Below are 11,043 nucleotides of genomic sequence, written 5' to 3' on the forward strand. Positions count from 1 at the left end.
CACGGAAGGTGACAGCTTTGTGCGCCCCATACACTAGGGACGAAGTAAAAAATGCTTTGTTCCAGATGTCCCAACAAAAGCGCCGGGCCTGACGGCTTTCCAGCTCATTTTTATCAGCGTCATTGGGACATATGCGGGAACGAAGTCACGGATTTTGTTCTAAGGATTGTACGAGGGGAAGAGAGCCCGGAGTGCATCAATGACACTGTTTTAGTGCTAATCCCAAAGGTAACAAGCCCAACGATTTTATCCCAGTTCCGGCCAATAAGTCTTTGCAACGTCTTATATAAGATAGCCTCAAAGGTGATAGCAAATAGGTTGAAAATTATCTTACCTGATATTATCTCAGAGGAACAGTCGGCTTTCATCCCGGGAAGATTGATAACTGACAACATCATATGTGCCTACGAGTGTCTACATTTCATGAAGAGGTCAAGGTCAAGACCCTATATCCCCCTACCTATTCTTGATTGCAGCAGAGGGCCTTTCGTGCCTCCTCAAATCCAGTTCTTCGTCATCGTTTGTAGGCGTTAATGTGGCTCCGACGACACCCGCTGTTAACCACCTTTTGTTTGCAGATGACAGCCTGTTGCTTTTCAAGGCGAGTGTAGAGGGGTCTGGAGTGGTGTCAAACCTACTTGGTACTTATTGCAGTGCATCAGGTCAAAGGATAAATCATGACAAGTCATCCATATATTTCAGCAAGGGCTGTCCCGAGTCACTGAGGGAGGCGGTCAAGAATACTTTGCAAGTCCACAACGAATCATTGAGCGAAAGGTATCTTGGCATGCCTACGGATGTGGGTCACTCGAAGAACGGAACTTTCAAATACTTGAGAGATCGTGTATGGGAGAAGATCAAGGGATGGATGGCAAAGCTTTTATCTGCAGCAGGTAAAGAAGTTTTGATCAAATCAGTTGCTCAAGCAATCCCGGTCTTCTCTATGTCATGTTTCAGATTGCCAAGGGGTCTTTGTGAGAGTATCACTTCCATAATTCGGCAGTTCTGGTGGGGAAGCATGCAGGGAAGGAGGAAACCAAGTTGGGTAGCGTGGGATATCATGACACAGCCAAAACACCTTGGCGGTTTGGGCTTTCGTGATTTGGAAATTTTTAACTTAGCCCTACTTGCACGTTAGGCTTGGAGGCTATTGACAGAGCAAAAGTCTTTGAGCGGGAAAATTTTGAAAGTTGTGTACTTTCCGAGCTGCACACTGCTAGATGCGGAGCTGGGGTCGCATCCATCTCAGATATGGAGGGCGATACTTGACGGGCGTGATATTCTAACACAGGGTGTTATCAGGAGAATTGGGAATGGTGAAACCACCAATATTTGGACTCAAAACTGGATTCCCCGAGATAATTTCAAGAGACCCATTACTTCTCTTGTTCAAAACCCACCTCAGATGGTTTCTCAGCTGATTGATGCAACCAGTTCATCATGGAATGGGGAGCTGGTTCGGGCTACATTCACACATTTTGATGCCAGCGAGATTCTGAAGATTCCACTATGCATGCGCAGGGTACATGATTTCTGGGCATGGCACGAAGAGAGCCGTGGACTGTTTTCAGTAAGGTCGGTTTATCGCATGGTTCAGCGCACAAAACATAACCGGGAGCAGTGGCTGAACAAGCAAGGCGGGGCTTCGACGCTGCAGAATGAGGGCGAGCACTGGAGCAAACTATGGTATATAGAGGTCCCGTCGAAGCTGAAAAACTTTCTTTGGCGGCTCGCGAGGCGATCCATGCCGACAGGGCAGCTGCTGAAGCACAGAAATATGACCACCGAAGATAAGTGTCACCTTTGCGGAGCGACAGATACATGGAAGCTTGCCCTTCTCTCGTGTCCAATGTTTGCTGGGGTGTGGGCACTAGCACCGGAGTCACTGGTTATGCACCTGGTTGATAGGCAAGAGGATGGATCCAGGGAATGGCTTTTTGCAGTTCACGATATTCTGGACAGTGAGGCATTCATGCGGCTAACCGTCACTCTTTGGGCCATCTGGGAGCAAGGAGAAAAGCAATATACGAGGACATTTATAAATCCCCTCATAACATCGATGGTTTTAACACCTTTGGCAGCAGCTGCCAAAGGTGTGTTCTGTTCACTCAGGACCTCATAACACTATTTATATATGAATAGAGTTGCAACGTCTATTGAATCACATCCCCCAACCAAACACACCATGCAAACACTAGGCAACAAAATGGGACCTTTGTTCTACCTCTGCCTGCTGCTCGTGCCATGCCTTCTTCCATTGCAAGAAGCACATGCGGCGTGCCATGGAGGGATCTCACTGAGGTCTCAACACACAGCCCTCCTTCACTGGAAAGCTACACTTGCAAGCCCACCGCTGCAGATGAGCTCTTGGCAGGAGAAAACTAGCCCGTGAAACTGGACAGGCATCATCTGCACAGCTGTTCACCATGGCCGCCGCATGCCCTTGGTGGTGACCAATATCTCCTTACCAGATGCTGGCATCCATGGCCACCTTGGTGAGCTCAACTTCTCAGCTCTTCCATTCCTCATATATATCAACCTTAGTAACAATAGTCTCCATGGTGCACTACCCACTAGTATCGTTCCCCTATCAGCACTTTCCATACTTTACCTTCCCTACAACCAGCTCATAGGGAAAATTCCTTATGAGATTGATGGTTTGCAAAGTCTCAAGGTGCTTGATCTCTCATTTAACAGATTCACGGGACATATCCCTGCATCTATGGGTAACCTAACAATGTTAACTGATCTAACCATTCACCAAACCATGTTATCTTGTCCCATTCCCGAAGAGATAGGAAGACTTGTCAACCTGCAAATTCTACAGCTAAGCAATAGCACCTTAAGCGGCATCATACCAAAAACCCTTGGAAACCTGACCCAACTAAATGCTATGTTCCTGTTTGGTAATCAAGTTTCAGGGCATATACCCCAAGAACTAGGCAGGCTAGTCCATTTGCAAACTCTTCAGCTTAGTTCAAATGATTTTTCTGGTCCAATTCCAATCTCCATAACCAATCTCACCAAGATGAACCAACTTTACCTCCATGGAAATCAAATCAGAGGTTCAAATACCCCCAAAACTAGGCAACCTTGCTATGCTCAATGAACTTGCTCTCTTTGGAAATCAAATCACCGGTTCAATTCCCCCAGACCTAGGCAACCTCACTATTCTAAACCAACTTCGATTTGAGAGAAATCAAATCACAGGTTCAATACCCCAATGTACTTGGTCTCTATACAAACCAAATCACAGGTTCAATACCACCAGAACTAGGCAACCTCACTATGCTAAAACAACTTGCCCTCTCAGAAAATCAGATAACCGGTTCCATTCCCCGTTAAATTGGCAACCTGATGAACCTCGAATATTTAAGCTTGCATCAGAACCAAATTTCTGGATCAATACCAAAAACTTTTCGTAAGTTGCAAAGCATCCAAACCATAAAATCTTTAGTAACAAATTATCAGGTTCTCTTCCTCAAGAACTTGGAGAGCTCATAGGCCTAGTTGACCTTGAGGTGTCAAACAACTCACTTTTAGGACATTTACCCGCAAAGATATGTTCAGGTGGCAAACTTCGATATCTTAGTGTCTCTTTTAACATGTTCAATGGCCCCGTTCCAAGGAGTTTAAACACATGTATGACCTTGGTTCGACTTCAGCTGGACTCGAACCAACTAACAGTAGATATATCTCAGCATTTTGGTGTGTATCCACAACTCATAAAGATGCGCTTGACATCGAATAGATTCTTTGGGCAGATCTCACCAGATCTAGGTGCATGTACCCAGTTAGAAGTACTACATCTAGCACAAAATATGATCAGGGGTTCAATACCTTCGATCCTTTCTAAATTCTCCAACCTAGTAGAGCTATCACTCGGTTCTAATCATCTCAGCGGTGAGATTCCACCAGAAATCTAGACTTTAACTAATCTATATAAGCTGAACTTATCATCAAACCAGTTATCTGGATATATACCTACACATATAGAAAAGCTAAGCAATCTAGGATACCTTGATATGTCTGGAAACAGACTCAGTGGATTAATACCTGAGGAACTAGGGGCCTGCACAAAGCTAAAGTCCTTGAATGGTGAAACCACCAATATTTGGACTCAAAACTGGATTCCCCGAGATAATTTCAAGAGACCCATTACTTCTCTTGTTCAAAACCCACCTCAGATGGTTTCTCAGCTGATTGATGCAACCAGTTCATCATGGAATGAGGAGCTGGTTTGGGCTACATTCACACATTTTGATGCCAGCGAGATTCTGAAGATTCCACTATGCATGCGCAGGGTACATGATTTCTGGGCATGGCACGAAGAGAGCCGTGGACTGTTTTCAGTAAGGTCGGCTTATCGCATGGTTCAGCGCAGAAAACATAGCCGGGAGCAGTGGCTGAACGAGCAAGGCGGGGCTTCGACGCTGCAGAATGAGGGCGAGCACTGGAGCAAACTATGGCATATAGAGGTCCCGTCGAAGCTGGAAAACTTTCTTTGGCGGCTCGCGAGGCGATCCATGCCGACAGGGCAGCTGCTGAAGCACAGAAATATGACCACCGAAGATAAGTGTCACCTTTGCGGAGCGACAGATACATGGAAGCACGCCCTTCTCTCGTGTCCAATGTCTGCTGGGGTGTGGGAACTAGCACCGGAGTCACTGGTTATGCACCTGGTTGATAGGAAAGAGGATGGATCCAGGGAATGGCTTTTTGCACTTCATGATATTCTGGAGAGTGAGGCATTCGTGCAGCTAACCGTCACTCTTTGGGCCATCTGGGGAGCAAGGAGAAAAGCGATATATGAGGACATTTATAAATCCCCTCATAACATCGATGGTTTTATCACGAGCTACCTTTCAGAACTCCGGGCTATCAAAGCAACTGGTCGACAGCGCACAGTTCCACCAACCCCAAGACCAAGGAGATGGCAGGAACCGGAAGAAGGAAGTGTGAAGATAAATGTTGACGCGGCAGTCTCGAACCATGCAAGACATGGGGCAGTGGGGGCGATATGCAGAAGCTCGGATGGAGTCTTTTTGGGAGCCTCAGTGATGGTATTTAAACATATTACAGATCCAACGACTCTCGAAGCAATGGCAATAAGGGAAGCTTTGGCTCTAGCAGATGATCTTTACCAGAGGCGGGTACATGTGGCATCTGATTGCAAAGTGGTGGTAGAGGACTTGAAGAGAAATAACTCATCAGCTTATGGAGCTATCTTACATGAGATCATGAGTCATTCTTTAGATTTTGATTTTTGTAAGTTTAGTCACGAATTTAGGAGCTCGAATGTCGAAGCTCACAACGTAGCGAAGTTTGCTTTATCTCTCGGTGTGGGTCGCCATGTGTGGTTGGGACACCCGGGAGATCTTCCATCCGTCCCTGTAAACATTGTGACGAATTAATAAAGACTTCGCGAGGTTGTCTCAAAAAAAAAGATAGAGACTAGCTAGGGTTTACAGTACACTCTCCTCTCCTCTGAATCGAATCAAAGAAGCGGCGGCACTCGCCAACGTCGAGCGGCGGCGGCGGCGATGTCCTCCTCTCCCGGCCGGTCGTGGTCAAGGAAGGTACCCGTCCCTCCCTGTTCCTTCCTTCACATGTACATGGCCGCCATTTTTCGATTCGCTTTCTTGTTCTTGTCGGGGGAAACCAGTATTTCTAGTTGAACAGACAGATATTAGATTGGCCCTGTGAACAAAATCAATCATTATTTGGTCTTGGGCAAGAAAGAAAGTAGGGAACTCAACTCATCGGCTGTGGCTGGCAAAATGATTGATTGATTTCCCTACTTTCTTTCTTGCCCAACAAAGACCTACAAGTACAGTACTAACTAATTGGCATATATGATCTGCTTTTCATGTTCAGATTCAGCAATTAGTAGTAATTCTGCTTGCAGAAATGTTTGCGTCAATTCTAGCTCGTTTCTTTGGATTCTCTTAGTTATTAGTTCACTATTCAGGCTCTGCTTGCCTACTTTCCCAACTTTCTTTCTTGCCCAACCAACACCTACAAGTACTAACTAATTTGCATATATCCTCTGCTTTTCATGTTACTGTTAATTAGCTTGGTGCCTCCAAATAAGTTGTTGGTTCAGATTCAGCCCCTTTCTTTGTATTCTCTTTCTTAGTTCATTATTCAGGCTCTGCTTGCTATACTTAATTATGGTAGCTAGTTCAATTTTATGATGTGGCCTGCCTGTAGCGCCATTTTTTATTTCCAACAATCTAGACACAGATAAGGTGCTTGCTACTTCAATAAATCTCCGTGTGTGCCTGGTTGGATCTAAAATTCGTTAACGTTGTAAAGCCATTCTCCTAGGTACTACTCCCTCTGTACCACAGTACTTGTCGCTGGGGAACTTGTACCGGTTTTTCCCAACGACAAGTATTTTGGTACAGAGGGAGTAGAAAGTAAGCTTTTTGCAGCTGATCGAGTACTTGCCTAGGGTTGCAGCAAATACTAGTATTGCTAGTTGAACATATATTAGATTGGCGTTATCTATTAATAATAACTGCACCCTGTGAAGTCATTGGCTGTGGCAAAATGATTGATGTCCCTACTTTCTTTCTTGCCCAAGCAAAAGCTACAAGTACTAATTTCAATTTGCACGCTCTGGTTTTCATGTTACTAGTTAGGTGCCTCCAACTAGTTATGTGGGTCTTCTTGCAGAATTGCGTGCGTCAAATCTAGCTCGACGCTCGTTGCTTTGTATTCTCTTAGTTTTTAGTTCATTATTCAGGCTCTGCTACTTAATTATGGTGGTAGCTAGTTTACTTTCATGATGTGGCCGGCCTGGAGCGTCATTTTTCTTTCTAATAGCAACCTAGAGACAGATAAGGTGCTAGCTAGCTACTTTAATAAAGCTCCATGCTTATGAACAACACATAATAAAGTTTTGGACAGATACAACATAAAGTGCTCAAAGTTAATCAGTAGTTGGAATTCCTTGTAATGAGTGTCTGTCGCCATTATGATCTCCATCTATCTTCACATGCATAAGTTATTCTGATATATCATAAGTTTGATGAGTCCAGCTCTTTCGGTTGTTTTCTGAACCTTGATATATATATTTCCTGATGATTGGTACAGCTCAATTGTTCGATGGAGGACCTACCGGAGGCTCTGCTGACATTGATTCTCAACAGGATCACCACGACAAGTGATCTGAATTCTCTTTCCCTTGTGTCAAAGCAGCTCTACAGGATAGAGGGGAATCAAAGGGATGCTATCCGTCTTGGTTCCGGTCTTTGCACTGCTACAAAAGCACTGACATCATTGTGCGCCCGCTTCCCAAATTTGCGGAAAGTGGAAATCAATTACTCTGGTTGGATACCTGGACATGGAAAGCAGCTGGACAACAAAGGCCTTTCTGTGTTTTCATCTCACTGTTCCTCGTTGGTTGACCTCACCTTAAGCTTCTGCTCATGCATCGATGACTCTGGACTTGGTTGCTTAGCGAATTGCAAGAAACTGGTGTCTCTCAGGCTGAACTCCACACCACAAATAACTTCGATTGGGCTTTTCTCGGTTGCAGTTGGTTGCACAAGTCTATCTGCTCTCCACCTTATTGGTTGCGAAGAAATCGACAGTGTAGAGTGGCTGGAATACCTTGGTAGGGATGGGTCGTTGGAAGAGCTTGTAGTGAAGAATTGCAAAGGAATCTATCATCATGACTTCCTAAAGTGTTGTTCAGGATGGATGAAGCTCCAGAAGTTTGAGTTTGAGAGGAAAAGGGGAAGATATGAGAGTCTTATAGCAATAGGTGATGAGGTCTATGACTCCTCGTATGATGCTCACAGCATGAATGTATATGATTTCTGCTGTGAGAGTTTGAAGGATTTAAGGTTGGCGCATATTGAAACTTGGCCAGAAGTAGGACTTCGTGTTGTCCTAGGGAAGTGTAAAGCATTGGAGAAGCTTTGCCTTTAGTATGTTCTTGCCCTAAATGACAATGACATCATTGTATTATCTCGGAGCTGCAGCAATCTTAAAAGCATCACACTTTGGCTTAAGCTGCAGCGCTACTCGAGTGATGTCAGCTATTGTGAAAGCAGGACGTCATTTACTGATAACAGCCTTTATGCTCTAGCCCTAAACTGTCGTATGCTTCAGATGGTAGACCTCAGCTTTACAGGATGTTCCCCTGACTGGCCATCAGAAATAGGATTCACACAAGAGGGTTTTCTGGCACTCATTCAGTCCTGCCCGATTCGTGTTCTTGTGCTAAATACCGCCAACTTCTTTGATGACGAGGGGATGAAGGCCCTCTCATCCTCACCACATCTGGAGACACTTCAGCTTATATTGTGTCATGCGGTAACTCATGCTGGGATACGCTTCATTGCGCACACCCCAGGCTTGAGTAATCTCACACTTCAGTTGTGTCATTACATTACTGATGTTGGAGTGGCTGAACTGAGGCGTGCACATAAGTTAGAGTCTTTGGTCATTGAGTGTTGTGGTGAGGTTTCTCTGCAAGCTGCGCAGGGTGTCGCCAAGTCAGTTCACTACTCCAGCAACTATTCAGATGACCTTAGGAAGAGAATTGACCTTGGCGGCTATTGGTGAAGTGGTCTCCAAAAATTTCAGTATAAATTTGCTGCTGAAGACATTAAGTTGTTCCGTGTGCATCATTGGACAAGGTTGTGTGCATCATCCGACCTAGATTCACTTGTGTGGAATTTCTATTGCCTTCTACCTTTACTGCTATGGTTTTTCTGTATGACAGTCTAGTGATGATCTTTGGACAGCATCTGGTGAATGAAACTTTAATAGTAGTCACCACTCGTGCAGTGTAATTCTTGTTGCGTAATTTCTACAATATATAGCTGTTTTGTAATCCACACAAATCGGCCGCAAGATTCCCTGTTTTTGCCTGTTTGGTTGTATTGTTTCTACTACTCTCTAAGAAATTTCGTGAACCCTTTTTACTACGCAAGGGATTTTGAAGACATATATATATATCTGCCTGCTATTTTCATGTGGCAGTTTTGGTATGGATCAGTGTAGTAATGGTCAATGTTTCACATGGACCTGTAGTATGAAGGCGGCATGCTTGTTTTGCTGGTATTGATTCTATTTGGGGATGCCTTTTCATTGCTTCTCAAAATATATATACGTTACGAGTAGTTACTGACAGCATATATAATTTAGGCATATAACATAGTTGTGTGCTAATTACTGGCTTCCAGAAATTTAGAGGGCGTCGTGTTTCTGTTTAACATATCAAGAGTATGATGAGTGTATGAAAAAACAGAATTGAGTAGACCTATTTTTGAACCATCCAAATTCAGGTTGTATGTCGCATATTCTGTTACGAGGTTAGGGGTGAATTTCTTCACTTATGATGTGTTTATGGACAACATAACATGATTGTTGTCAAGCTGTCGAGAGAATTCAGATTTTTTGAGCTTGCATCGCTACAGATGTTTGTTAATGTTAACAGTCTCATATGCAATTCATTATATTCTTGACAACAATGATACTTTTACCTCTAAAGGTTGTAGTGCTTAAGCTATGCAATTCCTTTTGGGACCTCGAGAATAAGCAAAGAAATGATAAGCGATTGACAAGGAAAAAAATTATATGCAGTTTAAAATTATTACTCCCTCCGTAAACTAATATAAGAGCGTTTAGAATACTAAAATAGTGATCTAAACGCTCTTATATTAGTTTACAGAGGGAGTACTACTTAGTACAGTTTTAGTCTATATATATAGACCATCTGACAGATCTGTTCTGACAGCTCTGTGAAAAAGCATAAACAAATGAGCATCTGCTATTTCCAAAGCCATAGTTATGCCTGTTTGCAAGCATTCAGCTGACCGAGAGTGCTTGGATTACCATGGATCGATGATGGATGATGGTGACCTCGAGGTTTAGCAATGGCAGCAGCGCTGGATCTGAAGGTTGAATTGGATGTCAATGCCGTCTCAGGGACAAAAGGCAGCGCTGCGGCAGCTCCGCCTCCCGCCACCACCTACACTACACTGCAAGGGCAACCCTCAGATTCATGAGCAAAGAAGTAATGCTATAGTCATTTCTGGGGAGAAGTTTAATGCAATTTTCAACTTTTGTAGCTATCAAGCCTGCCATCAAAGTTCGGTTGTATTTACGCCTATGTAACTTTAGGGCGAGATGAATGACTTTTGAACAAGCAATAATGCTAAATCAAGGGCAAAGAAGAGAATGGAGGTAGAGGGGAAGGATGGACGGAGAGAAATATGCCACATTGTCTTCTTACAAGGAGAGGGTGGTTAAAGAGACCCGATGATTCCTTTAATAGATCAGCATATGGCCATTTGGTTTCGGAGATCGAAAGTTACTTGAGCGATAGGGTTGTTATTCCTGTTAAGATCCTTTGTGAACAGAATAGGGTTGCACATTGTTTAGCGAACTTTGGTAGATGCGGTGGTAGCACAGCCTGTTGGTTGGGTCAACCACCTCCATGCATCAGCAATTTAGTCGCTGAAGATTTTAACTCTATCATTTTGGAATAAAAACCCTATACTTTCTCGCAAAAAAAGAAAAAAAAAGACCCGATGATCACTATCACACGCTACTCAGCAATTCATGTCAACTCAAAGAAACAGAGAAACCCAAGCTTGGGAATGCCAACGCTTTGATTGGTCTTGCCGATCTCTCGTGTCGACCCCGACTTGGGCATTGCAGTGCTTGCTTCCCTCAGCTAGGAATAACTACCTGCCTGCCTACTTCTCTCTGCAGCAAATTCAGCAGCTAACATTATGCGCTGGACAATCGTCGAGTTCAGACCAGACACAACCAAGTCTGGGTTAAATCCATGTGTGTGTGTGTGTATGTATGTATCTACTCATAAGAGATTCACATGGAACAAAAAATAATGAATCTACTACTAGTGCAGTTTCACGCATTGTCCAAAGATTGGCACCTTCATACTTCTTCTTAATAGCTAGGATGGTACGAGAGAATGGTATGGTGTGAAACAAACAAACAAAAACCAGGCAATAAAAAGCAGAAAGCGATATTCGACAACAAGAGGATATCATAACA

At 43.9% G+C, this 11,043-nt stretch overlaps 2 pseudogenes; both read left to right on the forward strand.

Annotated features, from left to right (window-relative positions):
• The first annotated feature begins 2,185 nt into the window (after nucleotides 1-2,185).
• On the forward strand, nucleotides 2,186-3,926 carry LOC119349943 (annotated as a pseudogene).
• Nucleotides 3,927-5,543: 1,617 nt separating this feature from the next.
• Nucleotides 5,544-8,580, forward strand: LOC119349944 (annotated as a pseudogene).
• The last annotated feature ends 2,463 nt before the right edge of the window (nucleotides 8,581-11,043 follow it).

Source organism: Triticum dicoccoides, chromosome 1B, assembly GCF_002162155.2.
Source record: "Triticum dicoccoides isolate Atlit2015 ecotype Zavitan chromosome 1B, WEW_v2.0, whole genome shotgun sequence".
NCBI lineage: Eukaryota > Viridiplantae > Streptophyta > Magnoliopsida > Poales > Poaceae > Triticum > Triticum dicoccoides.